The sequence below is a fragment of the Phoca vitulina genome, unplaced genomic scaffold (assembly GCF_004348235.1).
Source record: "Phoca vitulina isolate PV1807 unplaced genomic scaffold, GSC_HSeal_1.0 scaffold16, whole genome shotgun sequence".
NCBI classification, from domain to species: Eukaryota; Metazoa; Chordata; class Mammalia; order Carnivora; family Phocidae; genus Phoca; species Phoca vitulina.
In genome coordinates this window covers 9,298,901-9,322,693 of record NW_022589719.1, presented here as the reverse complement: position 1 = coordinate 9,322,693, position 23,793 = coordinate 9,298,901, and the positions used below count along the sequence as shown (strand labels likewise).

Sequence of the window (23,793 nt, the reverse complement as noted above, 5' to 3'; positions counted from 1 at the left end):
AATTATTTACTACATTAATAATGCTTTAAGAATATACCATTTAGGAGTTTACACTTCAAACAACTGAGTATTATGTCACAAAATAATTTATAGGAAGAATATCAGGTACTTCACAAAATCAACAGAAGTCTTTGTGAACTGGTGTGGAAACAGGCATGAATCAAGGAAGGACAGGCTATTGAGAAGTCTGCCAAGATAAGGTCACAGAAAGAGTTTAAGAATGCCATCACTAAACACTTATGAATGGACAATTGCACCTTTATGTCATTTTTCCAGAATTTAAAGTCCTTGAATTTATATATAACATATATCTATGTTCTATATCGCTGGTTCTCAGATTTGGCTGAACAATGGAATCACCTGGATGCGGGTTGTGTTAAAGATACTGATGTCTTGTGCTCACTTCGACATTGCATATACTAAAATTGGAATGATACAGGAAAGATTAGCATGACCCCTGTGCAAGGATGACATGCAAATTCATGAAGTGTTAAAAAAAGAAAACAAACAAAAATACTGATGTCTAGGTCTGATTCTCAGAGCTTCTAATTTTATTGGTATAGAGTGCAGCGTGGATAATGGGATTGTTTTAAAGCTCCCTAGGTGATTCTAACATGCAGCAAAATTTTATATTTACTGGTTCAAGTGGTATGGCCCACTTGCTGAAGAAACAGATGAAATTCTCAAAAGACTCCTACATATATTGTATGTTAGTTAATTGGTTAATAAATTATTTTTCACAAATAATTCATGTTTTTAGAAAGTTTTAAAATAAAGATAAGTATCTTGTGAAAGTTACCCATAATCTCCTATCCAAAGATAATTTCTATAAATATTTTCATTTATCTTTTCAGATGGTTCACTTTGTATATGAGATGTGTGTGTGTGTAATTTCATATGTTCTTATGTCCTTTGGTTCATAGTTGTTGAAGTTTCATGGCTGCTCTCTCTCCAGAAGATAATTTTTCTTTGTTGAATTGTGCCTTCTAAAGAGAAGGCCTCCAAAGGTTAAGGATTAATTCAACTAGTGAACTGTGAATATTGGTAAATTGACATTTCAAAGGGCAATGACATTCTATGATGCTCTAAAACTCACTATCTCAGTGAATTAATATTTGAGTGTTTGAAAATATCAATTTCCCTTATGCAAAGCCACATAAGAATTAACTGATTTTCTTCATTTGACTCTTCCCTAGTCTTTACCTTTACTTTAGACATCCTTTGCCTACATGAATTTTCCTCTTCCTTAACAAATGAAAAATGAAAAGTCATTTGAAAACTGGTGCTTATTGGATTTGTTTAATGAACTCTTTTCTAAACTTAAAAAAGCAGATATATACTTTATAATTTATAACTTCATAAATTATAATTTAAAGTACTTCATAATTTATTTAAAAATAATTTAAGTTCTAGAATTTTTATTTATTTTTATTTATTTATTTATTATTATTCTGTTATGTTAATCACCATACATTATATCATTGGTTTTTGATGTAGTGTTCCATGATTCATTGTCTGCGTATAACACCCAGTGCTCCATGCAGTATGTGCCCTCTTTAATACCCATCACCAGGCTAACCCATCCCCCCACACCCCTCCCCTCTAGAACCCTCAGTTTGTTTCTCAGAGTCCATAGTCTCTCATGGTTCGCCTCCCCCTCCGATTTCCCCCCCTTCATTCTTCCCTTCCTGCTATCTTCTTCTTCTTTTTTTTTTTTTTAACATACAATGTATTATTTGTTTCAGAGGTACAGGTCTGTGATTTTTAAAAAGTTGTTTATGTATAAGTAGCCTCATATAGAGTGATATTTATCAGCCTTCTTTAAAACACAACTAAAATGTTAAATCCACAATTAATATTTAGCTGATTTGGATTTTTCACATTTGTAGAGTTTTAACATGTTAGTCTTTGTGCTCTATATAGTCTTTTTTTAAATTTTATTTTATTATGTTAATCACCATACATTACATCATTAGTTTTTGTTTTTGTTTTTAATTTTTTTATTGTTATGTTAATCCCCATACATTACATCATTAGTTTTAGATGTAGTGTTCCATGATTCATTGTTTGCGCATTACACCCAGTGCTCCACTCAATACGTGCCCTCTTTAATACCCATCACCAGGCTAACCCATCCCCCCCGACTATATAGTCTTAATTTTATTTATTTATTTATTTATTTACTTATTTACTTATTTACTTACTTGAAGATTTTATTTATTTATTTGACAGAGAGAGAGACAGCGAGAAAGGGAACACAAGAAGAGGGAGCGGGAGAGGGAGAAGCAGGCTTCCCACTGAGCAGGGAGCCCGATGTGGGGCTCAATCCCAGGACCCTGGGATCATGACCTGAGCCGAAGGCAGATGCTTAATGTCTGAGCAACCCAGGCACCCTATAGTCTTAGTTTTTAGAGAGTTACTGTTTTGGGGATGTTTATCATTAGTTATCTCCTCTTAAAACTACTGAATAGTTTATACAGTAGTTTCATATCTAATGAAGAAAACAGTATATATCGTGGGTGTGAGAAGGAAAATATATATTTGAAATACTAGTTAACAAAGCAAATATAGGCACTTCCTGTTTATGCTAGGGCAGACATGACTTGTAACAGGAGGCTAATTAGCAGAAGGCACATTAGAGACCACCTCTTTCAACCCTTACTGATAAATAAGGAAATTAAAACTCAACAGGAAAAATTAAACATCTTTGTTTTATATATTGTTAATAATAAAACAGAACTGCAATCTCAGTTTCCTAATTCCTAATTCAATAATATTTCCAATATACTACAGTGGCAGCTCTAATTACATTATCAGAGACCTATAGTCCATCTGTTTGTACTACTGGAAGATTTGGGCTATAAAACCAGCTGCAGCCATTAATTTATCAACAGGCTATTACCTGATTGTTCAAACTTCCACCAAAAAAGATAGAAGAGAGAGGAGGGAGGGGAGTATGTTAAGGTGATTTAATATATTGTTGAAAATGCAATCATTTGTACATAGTCTATGCATCTTTCCTGAGATAAATCAGTAGCTAAAGATTTGATAATCAAAAAATTGCAATGTTCTTAGTACCAGATGAAAATCATCAGTGTGAATAATGGGATGGTAATGAAGCAGCATTTTTAGGGAATATATTCACTAGAGGTAGATTCTGTAATTTGTTAATTTGTTACCTAGTGAGGACTGGCCTAAAACCACTTTTGGGATAGTACCTAGTGAATTCTGGGTTAAGCCATGTAACCAGATTAAACATGATTAATCATCAATTCATAGATAATCTCTGTTCTCACATGTAAATGCTGTTTGCCTCAACTTTATTCAAATTTAATTTCCTTCAAAATGTTGTATTATAATTGTTATTGAAAATAACTTTTTAAAGCCAAAAAAATTCAAACTTTGTTTCTTTCCATTAAACCATTACTTTTCTTAAAATGAATACTGATTACAAACCTATACTGTAATATTTATTATGGTTGGATAAAAAATATGAGCCTAAAATGATCCATTGTAGATTGAAAACATGAAGACATTCAGTCCTGAGAATTATAAAAAAGAAAGAAAAATGAAAGCTATCACAAGGTAGGAAAAACAATGTGTTAAAGCCTATTCTATCTGGTGCTTTAACTTCTGGATACAAAGTACTAACTGTGGTTGAACATCTGGACCCTGGACTGTTCTGTGCCAAACATCTGTGTGATCAAGGGACTGGATGGCTCTTAAACATGCAGCTGTCTTGCATCTTATGACAGGAACCAGTGTCTTCTAGAAGAACTGCATTGTACCTTCCTTTTGCCTTCTTTTAATTTTATCACAGACCCATGAGATGATTGATAGAAGCCAAAAGTGTCCTATTTGGCTGTCATGCCCTGTTTCTCAGCTGTGGCATGAGTGTTTTCAAGATGTGATGAACATCTGCTATAAATCTAGTCTGTACTCAGGAGCATTCTCTTTTGGTTGTTTTTGTTCTTTAATTCAAGAGAACGAAGAAAATAAAATCCAGTTTTCCCATTTGATGTGCAACTAAAATGAAACTCAATGACAGTAAGCAATCGGCCCAAATTTAGATAGTTAAGTATGGTACCAAGTCTTGGTCTCAAGCCTACAATTTCCTTGCTAAGAAAGGAAACTATTCTTCACTTAAAGAAGTATTTTGTATTTATATGGTGATTTTTAATTTGCAATGCATTTTCTCATCCATTTCTATTTCTTGGCATAGTTCACTCTCTCTAGCCATCCGTGTTAATACTTATTCACTTCTGTAGTATGCTTCTGAAAAGCCCCAAACTTTTTGTTTGAATATATACATTCCACAGAGAGGGAAATATATGTTCGTGTGTTTATTTAGATGACATAAGGGCATAAAAAGAACAACTTTTTCTAGGAATCAACAAATGCTTCTCTAGGAATTCAGTAAATAGCAAATGTGTGTTTCTAGTTTTTGAGCCAGATTTAAAACAATGTACGAGTTGATTGAATTACTGTTTTTTTTTTTTTTTTTTTCTCCCTCATCATTAAAAAGCACACATTCATCTTCAACTAGAAGTCACTGACAATTTCTGCAACATCTTGTTTTGGCTTGAATGTTAAAGAATATCAGTGACATATCACAATTTTAGGGTGTCAATTTTGAAAGTCTATGAAAACTAGGGTTGCATGTGGAATGCAAAGTTTCTTTCACCCATAATTAACCTGAAAATATTTATCAACCTATAGCTATACCCAAGACATTGGAATAGGACTTGGTGAATTTGTCACACATGCATTAAAATACAATAAGCATGCAAAGAAGCTCGAGGTATGCCCTAAAACATTTAGGGGAATTGGACATAAATATATGATTATGATGATTAATAAGGAAGAAGAGTTTATTGCTATAGACATTTAGAGGTATGTAGTGAGCCAGGCACAGAGAGCGAGAGGGAGAGTGAGAGAGGAAGGGGAAGGGGGAGAGAGAAAGAGAACAATAGGAGAAAGAGGAGGAGGAGGAGAAGGGGAGGAGAGGGGAGGGGAGGAAAAGGGTCCCATGAGGGAATTTTCATTGGCACTGAACCTGGAGCAGAATAATGAGCAAGAATGCATTACATAGAGTGAGATTTTCAGAAAGGAAAGTTAGTTCAAGCAAAGACCTTATCAGGGAATCTCGAGTTTTATTTGATGCTCAACAGCAACCCGTAACACTGAAGTACATGGTGTGTGCTGAAGAGAAGGAACAGTGGGGTTTGTATTAGGCACACTTCAGTGCAGGAAGCAAAGCTCACTCTAGCTCTTTCAAGTAGCAAAGGATTTAATGTAGATAAATATGTGCTTGCAAAGTTATTGAAAGCACTGTGAAATAGCAGGAATCTTGAATAGGATAAATTTCAAGAGCACACCACATAGGAGAGCTGAGATCTGAAAATGCTGCCACCACTGATTCTACCACCCCACAACTGTCTTTTAACCCCTCCAAATTTGCTGAATAGGTGTTTCATGGTGGAGTGTGTGCTCTGTAATTACCTCTTAGCGTTTAGTTCCCATCACCTTGATTGCCTGCACAACCAGCAACAGCAAGATAACCTTTGCGTTATATCTGCATTCTGAATTTCACACTTGTGCATCTCATCAGTAAAACCTGTTTTGTATCCAGAACGGTAGTTGCAATGAGTCTAGGAAATTTGGTTTATAGTCTTTCAGCCTTTGCTGTAGAGGAAAGCATCCTGAAAGGCAGATGGAGTAGAGGCTGAGTGAACGAATTCATATTATCCACCCCAGAGCCCTAAGGTAATTTGGAGTTATTTCGGTGAGGGCTTGAATGTCAGACAAAAGATGAAAACCAATACAGTCATTAATGTACATCTAAGCAGCTGACAATACCACCAGGACACAGCTTAGAGGCTGAGATCCTTGTCCTTTGGTTTATCATTAAATTTAGTCAATGAGAGGTACAAGCAGGAGATTGGATGATGTGAAAATAGAAAGGTTGGGGTGCTTATTCTCCTGGTTCCTTTCTTGCCCTGGCATAAGCTGGCGTTAGCTGTCTTTCTTTATGAGGGACATAGCTTCATGAAGCAACACTTCCTTAAAGCAGCAGGTCTCACCTTATTCTGGCAACCGCTCTCTCTCCTTGCATCTAGGAGTAGTGGTTATTTCCAGATGTTGTTCACCTGAGGATACATGATGATCTATCATCCCTAGTTTGATTTCCTTTACCCTGACCACACTTGTGTAAATAGTCCTTTCTCTTCAGTAATCTGTTTTTTTTTAAGATTTTATTTATTTATTTGAGAGAGAGAGAGAGCATGGAGCATGAGCACGGGGAGGAACAGAGGGGGAGGAAAGAATCTCAAGCAGACTCTGCACTGAGCCTGGAGCCTCATGAGGGCTTGATCTCACGACCCATGAGATCACAACCCAAGCCAAAATCAAGAGTCAGGGGCTTAACCAAATGAGCCACCCAAACACCCCGATATGTTTTAAGTGAACCATCTTGCTCCTGCCAATGCTGTTATAATGTGCCTAATTATATTTCATATATGTGTCTTTTAATTAAATGCTTATATAACAGGCATGTAACTGACAGAAACAAAGAGTGTAACCTCATTCTCATACCAGGCTGAGGAGTTAGGGACCTGAGTAAGGCAGCATATTACTTTCTTCCTTTTTTTTTTTTTTTCTCTCAGACGTCTTTATGCAGCCTTCTGGATGCCGGTCTCCACCTTTATCACTCACCACGTCATGGTGATTCATCCCCATGACCCAAAGATCCATGTTTTAATACTATAAGAACAATGCTGTAATAACACCTGTGGAATATTTGCCAGGCATTTCTAAGGGTTTAATATGTATTAACCCAGTTAATCCTTACAACAACCCTTTGTACCAGGTATATACTGATAATACCAGATAAATACAGGTATTATCATCCCTTTTTTTTACAGATGAAGACACTTGGGCTTAGGGCAGTTCAGTAGCTTTTCCAGGGGCACAGCACTAGAAATGGAGGAGTTGGGATTCCAACCCAGGGACTATGGCTCCAATGTATCTGTCTTTACCACTGTGCCCTACTAACACTTTTTTTTTTAAAGGTGTACAACATGATGATTGAATGTATGTACACATTGTGCAATGCTTACTGCAATCAAGTTAATTAACACACCCATCACCTCACATTTACCTTTTCTTGTGCGTGGTAACAACACTTAAGATCTATTCTCCTAGCAAATTTCAAGTACACAATAGTGTACTATTAACTGTAGTCACTATGTCATACAATAGAACTTCAGAACAAATTCATCTTAGAACTGAAAGTTTGTAACCCTTTGACCAACATTCCCCATTTCTCCCACCCGCACCACCCAGCCCCTGGCAACCATCATTCTATTCTCAGGTTCTATGAGTCTGACCTTTTAGATTCCACATATAAGTGAGATCATACAGTATTTGTCTTTCTGGGTCTGGTTTATTTCACTTTATACTAGCTCTTAACATGACCATATTTATTTATGGAGCCAGTAGAGAATCAATTCACTGTTTAAGCTGTGTTTTTCTTTTTGAATTTGCAAAATTTATAGCCTATAGTCTGACCAAGACATTGTTACTGGATTGGCAGTTTTAGAGAGGGAGAGACAACATGGAGAGATGTGTAGAGTAATCCATCTCACTGTGACTTTTAGAAAGTCATTCAATCTCTGTGGTCCTAAATTCTTCATCTGTAAAACAAAAGTGTTGACTTAAACCCATTAAGAAAAGAGGACAAAACTAAAACATGTATAAGATAGGTGATAAGGATAAAACTGAACAAAATTAGTAGGGGATTATTCCAACTAAGAAGTTAAGACATTTAAGAGTAAATTAATGACACTATAGTATTTAAAGTTAAATTAGAAACAGCAACATATAAGAACAGCAGTAAAGAAAATGGAATTTGATTTTAAGCAGGCTAGATACAAATTTTTTTTTAAAAACAAAGAACTGGACAGACAATGGAGAGCTAAAATATAGTTAAAGGGAACTGAACAAATAAAATACAGAAAATGTCCAAATTTAAGCAGAGTAAAGATTTCCCAAATTAAAAAAAGACAAAAACCTAGGAAACAAAAAAAGGCTCCATAATTTTTAGAAAAGCATAAAACAAGTGTAGAAAATGGATAAAAAATATCCTGAGGTTTTTGAATTTCAAATAAAAAGAAACTTCAAAATAAAAAGAATCCTATAAGTGTCCAGAGAATAGAAGTATCCATGGAAAAATATATAAATATCCAGATAAAAACATGCAGCTTTAAACATAACATTAAACAACAACCAAATACTAATAAATATAGAATTCCATTAAAAGTTAGAAATAAAATCCAATGAAATACTTGAAAAGCCAATGGAATTAACTAAAAATGATTTTTAAAAACTAAGGAAGTGTAAGGTAATTGGTTATAATCAATATATAGAAAATAATTTATAGGAAAAAATATTACTATTAAAAAACTACAGGTAGGGATGCCTGGGTGGCTCAGTTGATTAAGCATCTGCCTTCAGCTCAGGTCATGATCCCAGGGTCCTGGGATCGAGTCCCGCATCAGGTTCCCTGCTCAGCAGGGAGCCTGTTTCTCCCTCTGCCTGCCACTCCCCCTGATTGTACTTGCACGGTCTCTCTCTCTCTCTCTGACAAATAAATAAATAAAATATAAAAAAAAAAAGCCCCCAAAACTACAGGTAACTTTCGTCTGTAATTTTTTGCATTGTTTAAAAGGTTTGGAAATGAATTTTATCAAGTGTATTACAAAAATAAGCTCATGTGGGGTTACCTGGGTGGCTCAGTCAGTAAAGCACCCAACTCTTGATTTCAGTTCAGGTCCTGATCTCATGGGTTGTGAGATGCAGCCCTGCATCAGCTCCATGCTGACTGTGGAGCCTGCTTGAGGTTCTCTCTCTCCCTCTCTGTCTGCCTCTCCCAACCCCCACTCATGTGCACTCTCTCTGTCTCCCTAAAATAAAAAAATAAAGTCTTAAAAAATAAAATCTTACAATAACAAAAAAAGTAAAATGATTCTAATGCTATTTGTACTTTTATGGTAATATGAGTTTTGGGATCATGAAGACATACCTAAAATATCAGTATTTACATAGTGAAAATTTACTTAAATTGTTGGAAAATTATATTGTTATCAAAACTGGCTATAAAAGTCTAGCCCTACAAATCCAGATAAATCAACTAAAAACAAATACGTCATAAAATGTTTGATAACTTCTGTGTCCTGAAATGCAGTTAATATGCTTTAGTTCTTGCTCTATATAGAATATATATAGGTAGGAAAAAATTATAATTAATAGAGATACTCTTATAAACAAACCTCTCCTGAGAATTGCCTGAAGAACTTGCCATTCATATTAGGAAGTAGAGTTTCTGAGTAATGAGCAGCATTTCTTTACCTGAAATATTACAAAGTGTTAACTTGCCTACCTTTTTCAGAGCATTTATACTCTTTTATGCTCCTCCAGACATTGTTGACTGTGGCTGTCAGTAAAAGTCATCACAATCATTGACAAAAACTGTTGGCTCTCAATGCTCATAAATCCATCATCCCTCTCACCAGTGAATGGTACACTTTAGCAATTTATTTTTTAGGAACAAAATTGGAGAGCATAGGGAATAGACCCTTAGTATTTTTGTCTTTCCAGGATAGTTCCACCATGCCCCATTTTCTTTGGGGAGCAACTCCTTCCCCATTGCACCCATGTGTTTCCTGGTGGGCTTACCAGTCACCATGTATCACTACCCACTCTTCTTCCACTGTAGTGATTTGTCTAGTTATGGGCACATGACAAAAAATCAAGTTAATGGAGCCTTCCTCTGGGATTTTTTTTTCTAAGTTTCTTTTCCTCTCTGGAGGTAGAACTGTAATTTTCTCTACCCAGAGAGAAAAACCAGAAGAGGAGAAAAAGAGGCATGGCAGATCCAGTTCTAATTCTAGCAGCCCCTAAAGTTGCACTGTTTTTTCCTATGACTATGCTAACCCAGACCTGACTTTCAAGAAAGGAACTCCTGTATTTTAAGGTATTCATTTATTTATCTATTTACTCATGCATTTATTCATCTAGCCATACATTGTTATAGTCAGTAGCTGCTCTATGTGTAACAGGTTTATTGAATGGGCTGAATCTAACAGATGGCTTAGCATTGAAGTTTTCTCTCTCTCCTCCCTCACCCCCCTCTCTGTCTCTCGCTGTTAAACTTACTTTATGGACTTGCTCTTCTCTATATCCAGAAAAAATATGGGCGGATCCAAAAACCTTTCCAGTGACCAATGACTCTTACATAATGAAGTGTCCAATCTAAATCCAAATGTAAAGCTTCCCCACTATCTCCATGTTTTATTCTAGTTCAGGTTTGGAAGCCTACAATGGAGGCATGGAAAGTAGTCATTTTCATTTTGTTTTCTATTCCTCATTTCTTACTCCCCATCTTTCATTTCTATTTAATTATGAACAAGGTTGAACATCCATAGACTATTAGCTATATAAGAGGAGTCAAACGATGCCCAACTACATGACTGCACATAGCCATGCTCAGCAAAGCTAACTGAGTTCCTGAAATCAATGTATAATGCTTCAACAGCTTTTGAGGTTATCTCACAGATGTCTGGTACTGTTTCTCTTTGGGATGCTAAGTAAATATTTTGTTAGAAAAACTCCCCACAAGAAAACATATGCAGTTAAATGCGTGACTTTTAATTAATTTTTCAGCCTAAGCCTCTTTGTTTACCAAGAACTGCTTATATTGTGCCTGCTTCTCTCTCATGGTTTGATCTCAAAGCAGAAGCACCATGCATCTGCTTCCCTACAATGTCTGGACATGACATATTAGACTTGCATGGACTGATCATACATAATTCCATTGGAATAAAAATAATTTCTCCTGATTGTTCCAGTCAAACAAGGGCAAAGCAGATAAGCATAAAGGCCCTGATCTTGGAAGAGGTAAACTATTAACACATGCTCTGGTCCATTCTGATAATGTTAGCAACAGAAGCTATTGGCAATTAGAGTGACTTGCAACATGAGCCTAGATCAAACTAGATCAAATTGATTATGCCCAGGATGGCAGTAACCAAGGCATGTCCAGCATGGGACAACTGTTCTACACAAGGATGTTGTTTGAAAGAAATTTCTGGTATTTCAATTTGGAATAATGGATTAAGAAAAAAAAAACCTTTCAAATAGATTTCTTTTAGCTGAAAGATGGCCTTATTTGTATAGAGGCGGTTTGCATTAGGATCCACTTCTTCCTAAGAATTCCATTGTTTGTATATTTTAATATGTGTGTATTTGACAAACAGCCCCATGACTGCTTTATCTACTTGATAAACCTATGACTAGTTTCTTCTTATAGTAAATGGTTTCTTGTTTCAAAGTGAAAGTTTTATTTCAGTCTCACTATTTCATGAAATATTTCATGAACAAATGATAGATCACAACCATTTACATAACTAAGAAATAATTTTAAGTTTCAAACTATTAAGCCTTCCAACCATGCCTGGTGTAGGAAAGATTGACTAATAATCCTTGCTGTGCTTCTGGTGAAATTACTGAATAATTCAAAGAAGAGATTATTTAAAGCAATGCTGCTGAAAGGAGGAGGCTGGATAAGTGACGTGTTGATTCATTAGCCTGTAGTTTCTTCTTGCTGCATATGAAAATAGTGAAGCAAGAATAATACCATTCTGTCTCCGTAGGGGAGATATTTTTTCAGGAGATGTCACCCAAAGGTGTTAACAACCAGAGCACTTTGTCTTGTTATGTTGTTAGATTGCCTTGTGATAATTTTTTTTTGTTAAAGAAGCAAGTGATTGCTCAAGACTTTTTATCAGAGGAATAGCATGGAAGTTTGTGGAATATGTCCCTTTACCAACTCCAAAAAGCCTCACTGTTGTATGTACTGTTCCCACGTTATCTACAAAGTTACCATCCTTTTCCTAAGAATAATGATTATCCTCTTTATATGCCACATGTTTTACCATTTTTAAAGATCATTTGTGTGCATTATCCTATTTAGTTTGCCTGACTCCTCTTCAAAATAGATATCTAAGGCTCCAACTTCCAGGTACCCTTACAAAGAGGAGTTCAGAATTTCCAACATCTTTCTCCAGCTAATCAAAATAAAGGTGGCCTTTATTCTTTCAAATGATCACGGGGAAACTGTTAGATATAGACAGCGAGCTATATGTATTATGAAAAATCTTGCTATAGCAGTGTTCCTTTTTTGTGATAAGTCAGGTCATAGAAAAAATATTAAATGTTAGGGAATTAGAGTAAAAACATTTACTGAGTCAATACTTATGGCAGACACTATGTTAAGGCCTTTGAAAGTACTATTTTATTAAGCCTCTCAAAAAAAAAATGAGGAAGATAATATCATCATCTCCAATTTTAAATGAGAATGAGTAGCACTCAACCTAAAAACTCTTATATCCAATCAATAAATTCACTGAAGTTGCAGAATACAACATTAACATAAATCAATAGCATTTCTATACATTAACAATTAATTCAGCTCAGGTCATGATCCCAGAGTCCTGGGATGGAGCTCCTCCTTGGGCTCCCCGCTCAGCAGGGAATCTGCTTATCTCTTTCCTTCTGCCCCTCCTTCCCCATTTGTGCTTACTTGCTCTCTCTCTCTCTCTTTCTCAAATGAATAAATAAAATCTTTAAAAAAAGAAACAATAAAATACTTAAGAATAAATTTAAGGTGAAAGATCTCTACTCTGAAAACTTCAAGACTCTATAAGAGAAATTGAAGAAGACACACACAAATGTAAAAATGTCCTGTGTTCGTGGATCAGAAGAATGAATATTGTTAAAATATTTATCCAACCCAAAGCAATCTATAAATTCAATGCAATCTTAATCAAAATTCCAATAACACTTTTCACATAAATAGGAAAAATAACCTTAATATTTGTATGAAACCATAGAAGACCTGGAATAACCAAAGCAATCTTGAGAAAGGACAAAACTAGAGGCAACACACTCTCTGATCTCAAGCTATATTATACATCTATAGTAATCCAAACAGTATGGTTCTGGCATAAAAACAAACAACAAGTCAATGGATCAGAATCAAGAGCCCAGAAATAATCCCAAGAATATGTGTTCAATTAATATATATATTTTTAAAGATTTTATTTATTTATTTGACAGAGACACAGCGAGAGAGGGAACACAAGCAGGGGGAGCGGGAGAGGGAGAAACAGGCTGCCCGCTGAGCAGGGAGTCCAATGCGGGGCTCGATCCCAGGACCCTGGGATCATGACCTGAGCCGAAGGCAGACACTCAACGACTGAGCCACCCAGGTGCCCCTGTTCAATTAATATTTGACAAGAAAGCCAAGAATACTCAATGGAGAATAGGCAGTCTCTTCAATAAATGGTTCCAGGATCATTGGATATTCACATGTGAAAGAATGGAACTGGGCCCCTATTTTACATCACTCACAAAAATTAACCTGAAGTGTATTAAAGACATAAATGTAAGACCTGAAACTATGAAATTCCTAAAACACACACACACAACAAAAATAAATTTACTTGACTTGGATCTTGATAATGATTCTGTGGACATGCCACCTGAAACACAAGTAACAAAATAAAAATGGGCAAGTGGGACTACATCAAACTGAAAAGCCTCTGTTCAGCAAAAGAATCCAACAAAGTAAAAACACAATCCGCAGAATGAGAAAAAAATATTTGCAGACCATATATCTAATAAGGTGTTAATATGCAAAGTATATAAAGAACTCATACAACTCAATAACAACAACAACAATGTAACAACTCAATTTAAAAATGGGCAAAGGACCTGAATAGATATTTATCTCCAAAAAAAGATACACAGAAGACCAATAGGTATGTAAAAAGATGCTCAGCAATACTAGTCATTAGGGAAATGCAAATCAAAACCACAATGAGATATCTGTTAGATATGGCTAGGGTCAAAAAGACAAAAGATAACAAATGCTGGCATGAATGTGGAGAAGAGAGAACACTTGGGCACTGCTGGTGGCATTATGTATTGGTATAGTCACTATGAAAAACAGTATAGACAATTCTCAAAAAATTAAAAATAGAACTTCTATATGATCCAGCAATTCCACTTCTGGGAATATACCCAAAGGAAACAAAAACACTAATTGGAAAAGATACCTGCATCCACATGTTCGAAGCCTCATTATTTACAATAGTCAAGACATAGAAACAAAGTGTCCATCGATGGATAAATGGATTAAAGAAGTTATGTATACACACACACACACACAATGGAATATTGTTCAGCTATCAAAAAATGAGGAAATCCTAACATTTGCAACAACGTGGATGGACTTTGAAGGCGTTACATTGAATGAAAAGAGTAAGAGAGAAAGACAAATACTATATGATCTCACTTGTGAGTAGAATCTAAAAAAATAAAAATAAACTCATAGAAAGAGAGATCAGATTTGTAGTTACCAGAGGCAGACGGTGGGGAAGGAAGAATTAGAGACAAATGTCAAAAGTACAAACATCAAATTTTAAGATAAATAAATGCTAGGGATGTAATGTGTAACATGATGACTATAGTTAACACTAGTGTGTAATATCTAAGAAAGTTATTAAGAGAGCAAATCCTAAGAGTTCTTATCATAAGGAGAAATTTTTTTCTTCTTTTTATTTTGTGTCTATAAGATGATGGATGTTAGCTGAACCTATTGCAGTAATCATTTCACAATATATGTAAACAAATTATTATGCTTCGCACCTTAAACTTATACAGTGGGCCATGTCAATTATTTTTTCATTATAGCCAGAAAAAAAATTAAGTAGTGTCTTCTGTTAGAGGTTATCCAAGATTTATTGAAACAAGAAAAATGAGATTGCTTTCTAACATTTGTAGTGTAAAAATCACACAATGAATAAATGCTAAAAGATGAGAATGTTTTACAAACTGAGGGTTTTAGAGGGGAGGTAGGTGGGGGGGATGGGCTAGCCCGGTGATGGGTATAAAGGAGGGCACGTATTGTATGGAGCACTGGGTGTTATACAGAAACAATGAATCATGGAACACTACATCAAAAACTAATGATGTACTGTATGGTGACTAACATTAACAATAAAAAATAAAAATAAAAAATAGAGTTGCTTGGCAAGTAAGAACTGATTATTTCTGACTGAGGACATCAACACTCTTGAAGGAAAAAGAGATTGCTCTGCCAGGAGATTGGTCATAAAAGTTGAGTGATAGAAACAAATAAATGTAATATCCATCCAACCAACATTCAAAGGAAATGGAAAAGTAGACAATGAAATTCAAACGTTCCAGTGTTGCTAACAAGACCACCCATGTTGTGGAGATGAATCTATTGAACTACATAAACCTGACAGTAATTAAAATTCTATTCATCTACACTTCCTTATTCAGATTCCACATAGTATTCTAATTATGATTTGGTTTCCCCTGAAGTCTGCCAACAGAGATAAAACAATAAGGACTCTAATACTTCAAACTGCATGACAATTACGTTTTTAATGAGAAAATTAAGAAATTCGCATTCTGATTTTATCTGCCAGTGTCATAAATTTGGTTAATGCAAGTTTTTCCTTAAGAAACTTGTCTGCTCTCTCAATGTTAGTTTATTGAGCTAGTATGCTTGAGGAGTAAACATTGGGCACTGGAGAACGTACAAAGATAATAAATTAATAATGACGTGATAAAATTTCTGCTCAAAATATGGATAAAACTTTCTGAAATTATCTGCCCTACCTCAACTTCTTTTAAGTTATAATATTTGAACACCTAATATGTTCCAGGCATTATGCCAGATGCTTAACTGAACTACTCATCTAATTTTCATATGAACTCTAGTTGAAGTATAATATAATATGCATCTTATAAATTAAGAAATTGAACATCAGAAATACTAGGAAGGTTTAGTTTCTTGTGGCTTAATGTACATCAGTATCAGGGTGTTTCAGTGATATACTTCAAATCAATTATGTTTCAAGCCTAACACTCCACTGTCCCTGAACTCCTTCAAATCTCTCCATTCTCAAATCCATGAATTTGATGCCAATGCTAACTCCCTTTCGGTAACCTATGATAGAAATTTGGTTGTCATCTTCCTTGCAATGCCCAAAGCCTTCTTGCCAAACTCAGGAATGTTTAGAGAACAGATAAGGAATCCCAATGTTGAAACAACCCAAGAAGAAAGTACATCTGAACCAAACAAGAGGTCTATGATAAAACACTATGATTTACCTGGATGGCAATTGCCCTTGCTAGCATAAGAATGGCTAATGAATGAATGACAAAGAAAAAAACAGAATGAAATAGCTCAGGGGAAAAAAAAAAAAAGTAACTTTGAGAAAATTATTCATCAAATAGATCAGATCTTACAATTTTCAATCCTAGTCCTCTATATTACCAAAATTGTAGTTGCCTTTTGAAATGTGTGACTAAATTCCTTCAAGGAGAGAAAGGCAGGCTGAATGATTCATTCACAAAACAATTGCCACAGTGACTGAGCAATGCCCAATGTGGTGTTTGGCCATCTTTAATCATCACTCAATTTGTCTGAGGAAAAACAAACAAACTGTCTTCGGTCACCAGCAATAACTAGGAATCAAATCGAATCTTTCTGCTCTGTACATATTCCACCCCAGTCAATATGTGGTGTGGCAGTGCCGACAATCAAAGAGGTAATTTGTCAAGGTCATCTTCTTTTAGTTACCCCTGACTTTTAAAAATGTAATAAAAAAAATAACAGGAAAAAGGTGAGAAATAGTCGATTCCTATTCATAGAGCTGTATCTTGGAAATTGTTCTTTGAGAACCTAAGTCTAAAGAATTAAATTTTGATACTAAATGTCTCCGGAAAGAGGTTAGCATTTGCTATTGATTTTTTACAATGTTTATGTAGAACAGCTGTAAAGTAACAGATACCTTTTCTTTCTGTTATGGATATTGGCCATAGCTTGTTATTGGTAGAGGACTTGCTGGTGAGAATTCATATATTTATTTACTCAGTAGTTTGTTATTTAGAGTCTTGTCTGTCTTAAAGGTTACAAGTAAGGCATGGGGAACATACAGAATAAGATGTCTCAGACATCTTGACTCAGAGAGTGATACGAATGAGTACGTGAACAAGTAAAATGCAGTAGAGACAGTTTCACAGGTATATGCTTATCTTTAAATTCATCAAGATGTGTACATTAAATTTGTACAACTTGTTTGTCAATATCTCAAAAACGAAACAAAACACAACAGAATACAATGGGATGAGTTCTACTTAAGCAGTCCTACCACTCATAATCAGTGCAACCTTAAAAAGTTGCTAACCTCTCTCATTTTCAGTCGATCTCCGTATTTGTAACGATTAGAAATAGTGCAAGCATAGTGGGTTAGTGTCCCTCAAGAAGATATTCTCATGCCTTAATCTCCAGAACCTATGAATGCTATCTTAGAAAAAAAACATTTGCAGTTGTAATTAAATTAAGGATCTTGAGATGAGCTCAATTTGGATTATTTGGGTAGGTCCTATCTATATGTGGCCGCAACCTCAAAGAAGCTGACAACCACCAGAAGTAGGAAGAAGCAACGAATGGAATCTCCCCTATATTCTTAGAAGAAGTATAACCTTGCTTGATTTCAGACATTGGGCTTCCAGAACTGTGAGAGAATAAATTTATGTTGTTTTAAGTCAACAAGTTCATGTAATTGGTTATGGCAGCCCTAGGAAACTAATAAAATTAGTAAAGGGCTTAGGACATTACCTGATGCCTGATAGGCATTCAATAATAATATCTGGGATGATGAAGATAATGATTAAGAGGATCATGATTTTCTTTTATAAATCAGATTCAATGTGCATAGTCCTATATAAAAACTGTTTTTAGGTTGTTTTAACAGGCTTGTAAGATAAATGTTTTAAACATTTACATTAATATGTCTTCCAGTTATGTTGGCAAGTTAGTCCGGGTGTTTTCATCTATACATACATACTGCTTTATCTACTATACATATTTTATTTTGCCTTTTTAGTAACAAGTAGAAGAAAGACACAAGGAAAATGGATGAAAGGATTAAAATTATTCAGCAATTATAAATACATTAGAAAACTAATTTTGAATGTCAATAGCTGGTGCACTAATGTTGACAAGGACAAAGCATAATATTGGCATGTACAACTCACTGAATCACACAGTAGGAATTGGTTAGTTCAGAGCCAAGAAGAACTGATATAATTAACATTGTTTTCCATCATGGGCTTATGGAAACTCTTGAAGGTTGACATTCATTTAATTCCCTGTGAGTGATAAGACAGGGAGATGACATACCATGAAGGCTGCCCATACCTCATGTTAGACTGGAGAAGCTGTTTTGTGTATTAACATACACAAATTTTATGGGTGTAAGATTTCAAAGCCTGATCCTAAACCTTGGCATTCAAGCTTGAAAGGATAAATAATTGCAAAATTTTGAGAGAATAATCCTCTGCTAGCAAGGGGACTGAAGTAAAGATTTTTAAAAGAATTATGAGGTTTTGGTATTTTTATGTGATACATTATTAATATAGTTAGTTGTATTTATGGCAAGTGATGGAGGCGTTTTAAAGTTATTTTACCACAGAAATTGCTAAATAAAGAAATTGCTTTTTTGAGATTAGGAAAGGGATTATCAATAAGCAAAAATCAGATAAGAATATCTATTTTCAAATATATAGTAAGTCTAAAATTTACCAAAACTTTTACCCAAATAACACATCTTCTATTTTAAATAAATAACCTCTTAAATACATACATACATACATACATACCTAACTGACCACTAACCCCGAAAAGAGCTTTAAACTTCAAGATTTTCATTACAGTAGGAGGAAGACTTTAAACCACCCACTGTCTTTGGATCCCTGGATCTCAAAGAAAACTAACTAAACCACCCACTGTCTAACAACAGAGTAGTGGTTATTCAGTGGCAGTTAAAGTTTATGATTCATAAACTAGTGGGGAAGAGGGTTGAAGGAGGGAGAGTTATCAAAAATCAGTTTGAATGAGTGACTGAAGATTAAGCTGGACAAGAACTAATCCTATGGAGAAAACAAACCAAATATCTCAAGCTTTGTCATGTAGTAAAGTCTTAGGGACAAAGAAAGGGCTGATCCAAATCTGTCATTTGAGAATACTCTCAGCTATTCCCATGTTCCAGAAAAAGGATGATTAGTAAAAAACATAAATAAATAAAGCCGATTCACCTCTCTGGTATCAAGGCACAACTAAAACTACTTTGGTGTAATGCAAGAAGTGACATTTTTCCCACATTGTGGTAGATCACTCTAGTGCCTGGGGTGACTCCTGGGAATCTGTGGTAGACCCTGGTATGCTACTTGTTCACCTCGAAGGAGACAAAAGTAGTAGTCACACCACTTAGTAGAGGCTATAGTATTTGCCAGCAACAGTGATTCTCAGTAAATGTACAATAATTATACAGCATTCCTCCTTAACATTTTAGAACCCAGCAAGAATGGTGGTGGTCGGAGGGCATAGACCTGCCTGGTGGGTGCCAGAGAATGTCAGTGGCCCTTGGTGATCACATGGGCGCAGATGTGAGATACTATTATGTGACCATTTGGGGGCTGTCCAAAATACTTTCTAGAATTTTTCAGAAAGAGCTTTCAATATAAATGAAAAAGCTTTTTGCTATCATATATATAAATAAACATATCTAGCTAGATCTATCATTCTGTTTATTATTTCAGCAGGCTAAACTCCTAAATGGATTTTAACTATATATAGTCATCATGACCTAAAATGTAGTCATATGGAGCACCTGAAATTAACTTTAGATAAATGTAGCAACTCAGTTACTTTCTTATTTTGTACAGCATTATGAGACAAACATTTTAAATATCTCCATGAGTTTAAGTTCAGAATATTTGTTAATTTTTTAAATCAATTTTAGTGGAAATTTTTGGTGGGGGGGGCTGGGGACTCCAAGTGTTAATAAATTTTTCTAAGGTTATTAATTTGTTCAATATATCCTTTTTTTGAGAGGGGGAGGGGCAGAAAGAGAGGGAGAAAGAGAACCGTAAGTAGGCTCCACACCCAGCTCAGAGAGCACAGAGCTTAATGCGGGGCTTGATCTCACAACCCTGAGATCATGACCTGAGCTGAAATCAAGAACAGGACGCCCAACTGACTAAGACACCAGATGCCCCAATATGTCCTTATTTTTTATTACATCCCATTCTAAGTGTTATAAATGGAACAATAAATAATATCAAGTAGTCAAAAATGTTTTGATAAAAAATAAAGTAAGGACAGAATAATAGGGATGGTCAGAGTAATCATCTCTAAGAATAACAAGATGATCTTTAAGTTATTATTTTGTTTTCATTTATACTTTAGTATATTTAAATAATTATCTCAAATAGCCATCCTGAAAGCAAAAAAAAATGTGTTCTATAGTACTTCTTAGTTTTAGTTCTACCAGTTAGGCAAAAGTTTGAGAAAGCTTGAACTTCAGAAAGAAATGTTGCTTGTCCATATGTGTTTTTCAGGATATCTGAGTGTATGTGTAACAAACAAAATCAGACAAATTGTGGTCCTGAAAAGCACCAAAGATCTATATTATGCCTCACGTTCAAAAGCTAGCCATACACCAACAATGAAATGGCAGAAAGAGAAATTAAGAAAACACTCTCATTTACAGTAGCATCAAAAAGAATAGCATACTTGGGAACAAATTTAACCAAGGAGCTGTAAGATCTGTGCACTGAACTTTATAAAACATTAAGGAAAGGAATTAAAGAAGTTACAAATAAATGGAAAGATATTCTGTGCTCATGTATTGGAATAATTAATATTGTTAAATTGTCCATACTACCCAAAGTAATCTACAGATTCAATGCAATCCCTATCAGAATTCCAATGGTGTTTTTCACAGAAAGAGAAAAAACAATCCTAAAATTCATCTGGAACTCCAGAAAACCCTGAATAGCCAAAGCAATTTTGAAAAAGAACAAAGCTGGAAGCATCATACTTCTTGACTGCAAATTATATTACAAAGCTATAGTTATTAAATCAGTATAGTATTAGTATAAAAACAGACATGTATATGTATATTGGAATGTACATACCACAATGGAATTTTTACTTAGCCTTTAAAAAGAAGAAAATCTTGTCATTTGTGACAATATGGGAAAGCCTTGAGGACATTATGCCAAGTGAAATAAGTCAGAGAAAGATAAATACTGCATAGTATTACATAAGTGGAACTGAAAAGAAAAGTCAGACTCCTAGAAACAGAGTGAAAAAGTGGTTTCCAGGGTCTTTTGGGAAATGGGGAGAGTTTGCTAAAATGATACAAACTTTCAGTTATGAATAAGTTCTGAGGATCTGACGTATAACATTGTCTCTATAGCTGGTGACACTGTATTGCTGTGTTATTGAAATTTGCTAAGAGAAAAAGCGGTAAACATGAGGTGATGGATGTGTTAATTCACACAACGGTGGAAATCTTTTCAGTGTATATTTATACCAGATCATCACACTGTGCACTTTAAATATCTTACAGTTTTGTCAATTATACCTCATTAAATCTGAAAAAAAACTAAAACAAGAAATCTGAAATTCCCTGAATTTCGCTCAAAAAAAATGACTACTGAAACAGTCACTAAGGGGAAAAAAGGGCTGTTTAAAGACACATGGAAGTGATGTACAATGGAACATGTGTTTAGTGACCTTTTTGAAGAACTTTATCAAGCAAAGCTGAAGTTGATGCCTGAAAGGAGGAATGTTTGAGCACCCGATGAGAAATCAGTCATCCTCCAAGAACTGAGGAAAAGGCCCTGTGTATTGTGGAGCAAATCATGTATATCTCTTCCCAACAAGTTCTACTAAGCGGGTCTTTCGGGTTTTTTTTTTTTTTTTTTTTTGGTTTTCTTTGTTTTTGAGAAACAGTTGTTAAATGCTTACTAGTACACTACTGTCTATTGCTGCCAATTGGAAGCAGCAGGAGCTTTTACTGAAATTGAACCCAAACTCTAGCATGAGGTACATGTGGGTTCAGATATGAAGAGACATGGCACATGTGTTAAAACATTGTTGACAAAGGAGACAAACAGTGCTTTCAAATATAAACCTCAAGTCCAATGTACTAAGGAACATACCTTTGATTCAGTGCCTGAATTCTGCTACTAATGTCAATACCTGAAATGAAAAGATGAGTCTAACAGCATGAGTTATGTCAATATAAAGATCATATTAAAGTCTGTTATTAATTCAACAAAGCCCTCTACACTATTTTTTTAAAAAGATTTTATTTACTTATTTGAGAGAGAAAGAGCACAGAAGGAGAGGGAGAAGAGATTCCCTGCTGAGCAGAGAGCCTGACACAGGGTTTAATCCCAGGACCCTGAGATCAGGGCCTGAGCCGAAGGAGATGCTTAACTGATTGAGCCACCCAGGTGCCCCTACAAAGCTCTCTAAATTCTTAATGGAGGTAGTACATTGTAAAAAGGATGAAGGCTACAGATACATTAAAACGAAGGGCGAGAGTAGAGGTGAATAAGCATTTATCTGAAACAAACCTTTTTACTTTCAATTACCCTACTGTTACTTATGAGTGTCATATTTGCCATTACTAGAGATAAATCACATTTGCCACTTCAGATTATAACCATTGATTTGTAATTGAGTTGCTCTTCATGAGGCAACTGTATGTGTTGTGCCTCAGGGTGACTGACAGCAAGGATTAAATACAAAAGTCTGAAAGAACAGTAATTACGGCATATAACAAGATTAGTTACAAAGTGGAAGATTTTTACAGTTCTGTATTATAAATATAGAAAATTATTGCAAATCCAACTATTTGTTTCTAGTAAGTGTTTCAGATGGTTAGTAATTATTTCAAGCAATGTTGAATACTTCTAATGTTAGGCAAGAATAGAAGGATTTAAAATTTTGTATATATCACATATACATTTATTAAAATTTACATAAGAAAGGTGACTGGAAGAAATACCTTAAAACATTTTAGTGCAAATATCTCTGCTTCTGGCCATGGTGCAGTCAATACTACTGGGCTAGTCTACCTGCTATAATCAATTATAAAATTGTACAAACTATATGAGACAACTCTCATCAGGCCATGGACAAGTGACAACACAAGACTATAATCTGCAAGAGAGGGGAAATTCTCAAGGTAAGCCCCAGGGTTGCCCTGGCCTGAGGAAAATTTCATAATTCCACTGCAGCATCATAATTCCAGTGCAACAATTCAAGCAGAGCCCTAGGAGGAGGCAGAGTTTTGAGTTCAGGGCAAAGCTAAAATGATTGGATTCAGCTAGATACAACGCTGTAAAGGAAAAATTGGTGCAGAAACAGACCCCAGAGTTGGGTATGAAAGTCTCTCCCAAGTCCTTGGCTGAGGGCTGCACTACAAATAGGTAAGAGGAGCCTACCATAGATTTAGGAAGTGGCTGCTATGGGATGGAGATTGCAATAAACATAATAAAGACTGAGCAGTGCTGGAGACATTGGGATCCAGCCAAAATGGAGAGACCTTAAATCTTCATTAATATCTTTACCATCCCATTCCAGTTGAGATATAGGAAGAGGATATTTTGTAATAAGGATTATGTCCTAGAGTAAGAACAAAGACTAAAATTAAGCTCTGTCAAGATTAACATGGACACACAGAGTTTGGAAGCTAAGTTCTAACAAGTTAGAGAAGTTTGGTAAAGTGGGCTTTCCATAGGTCTACCCTACCAAACTGTAAAACCAAGCTG

General features: G+C 35.3%; 1 non-coding gene across 1 annotated transcript; it reads left to right on the top strand.

Annotated features, from left to right (window-relative positions):
• Positions 1-397: 397 nt before the first annotated feature.
• On the top strand, positions 398-502 carry LOC116638962. The gene has a single exon (XR_004300732.1). It is a non-coding gene; the product is annotated as a U6 spliceosomal RNA (small nuclear RNA).
• Positions 503-23,793: the final 23,291 nt, after the last annotated feature.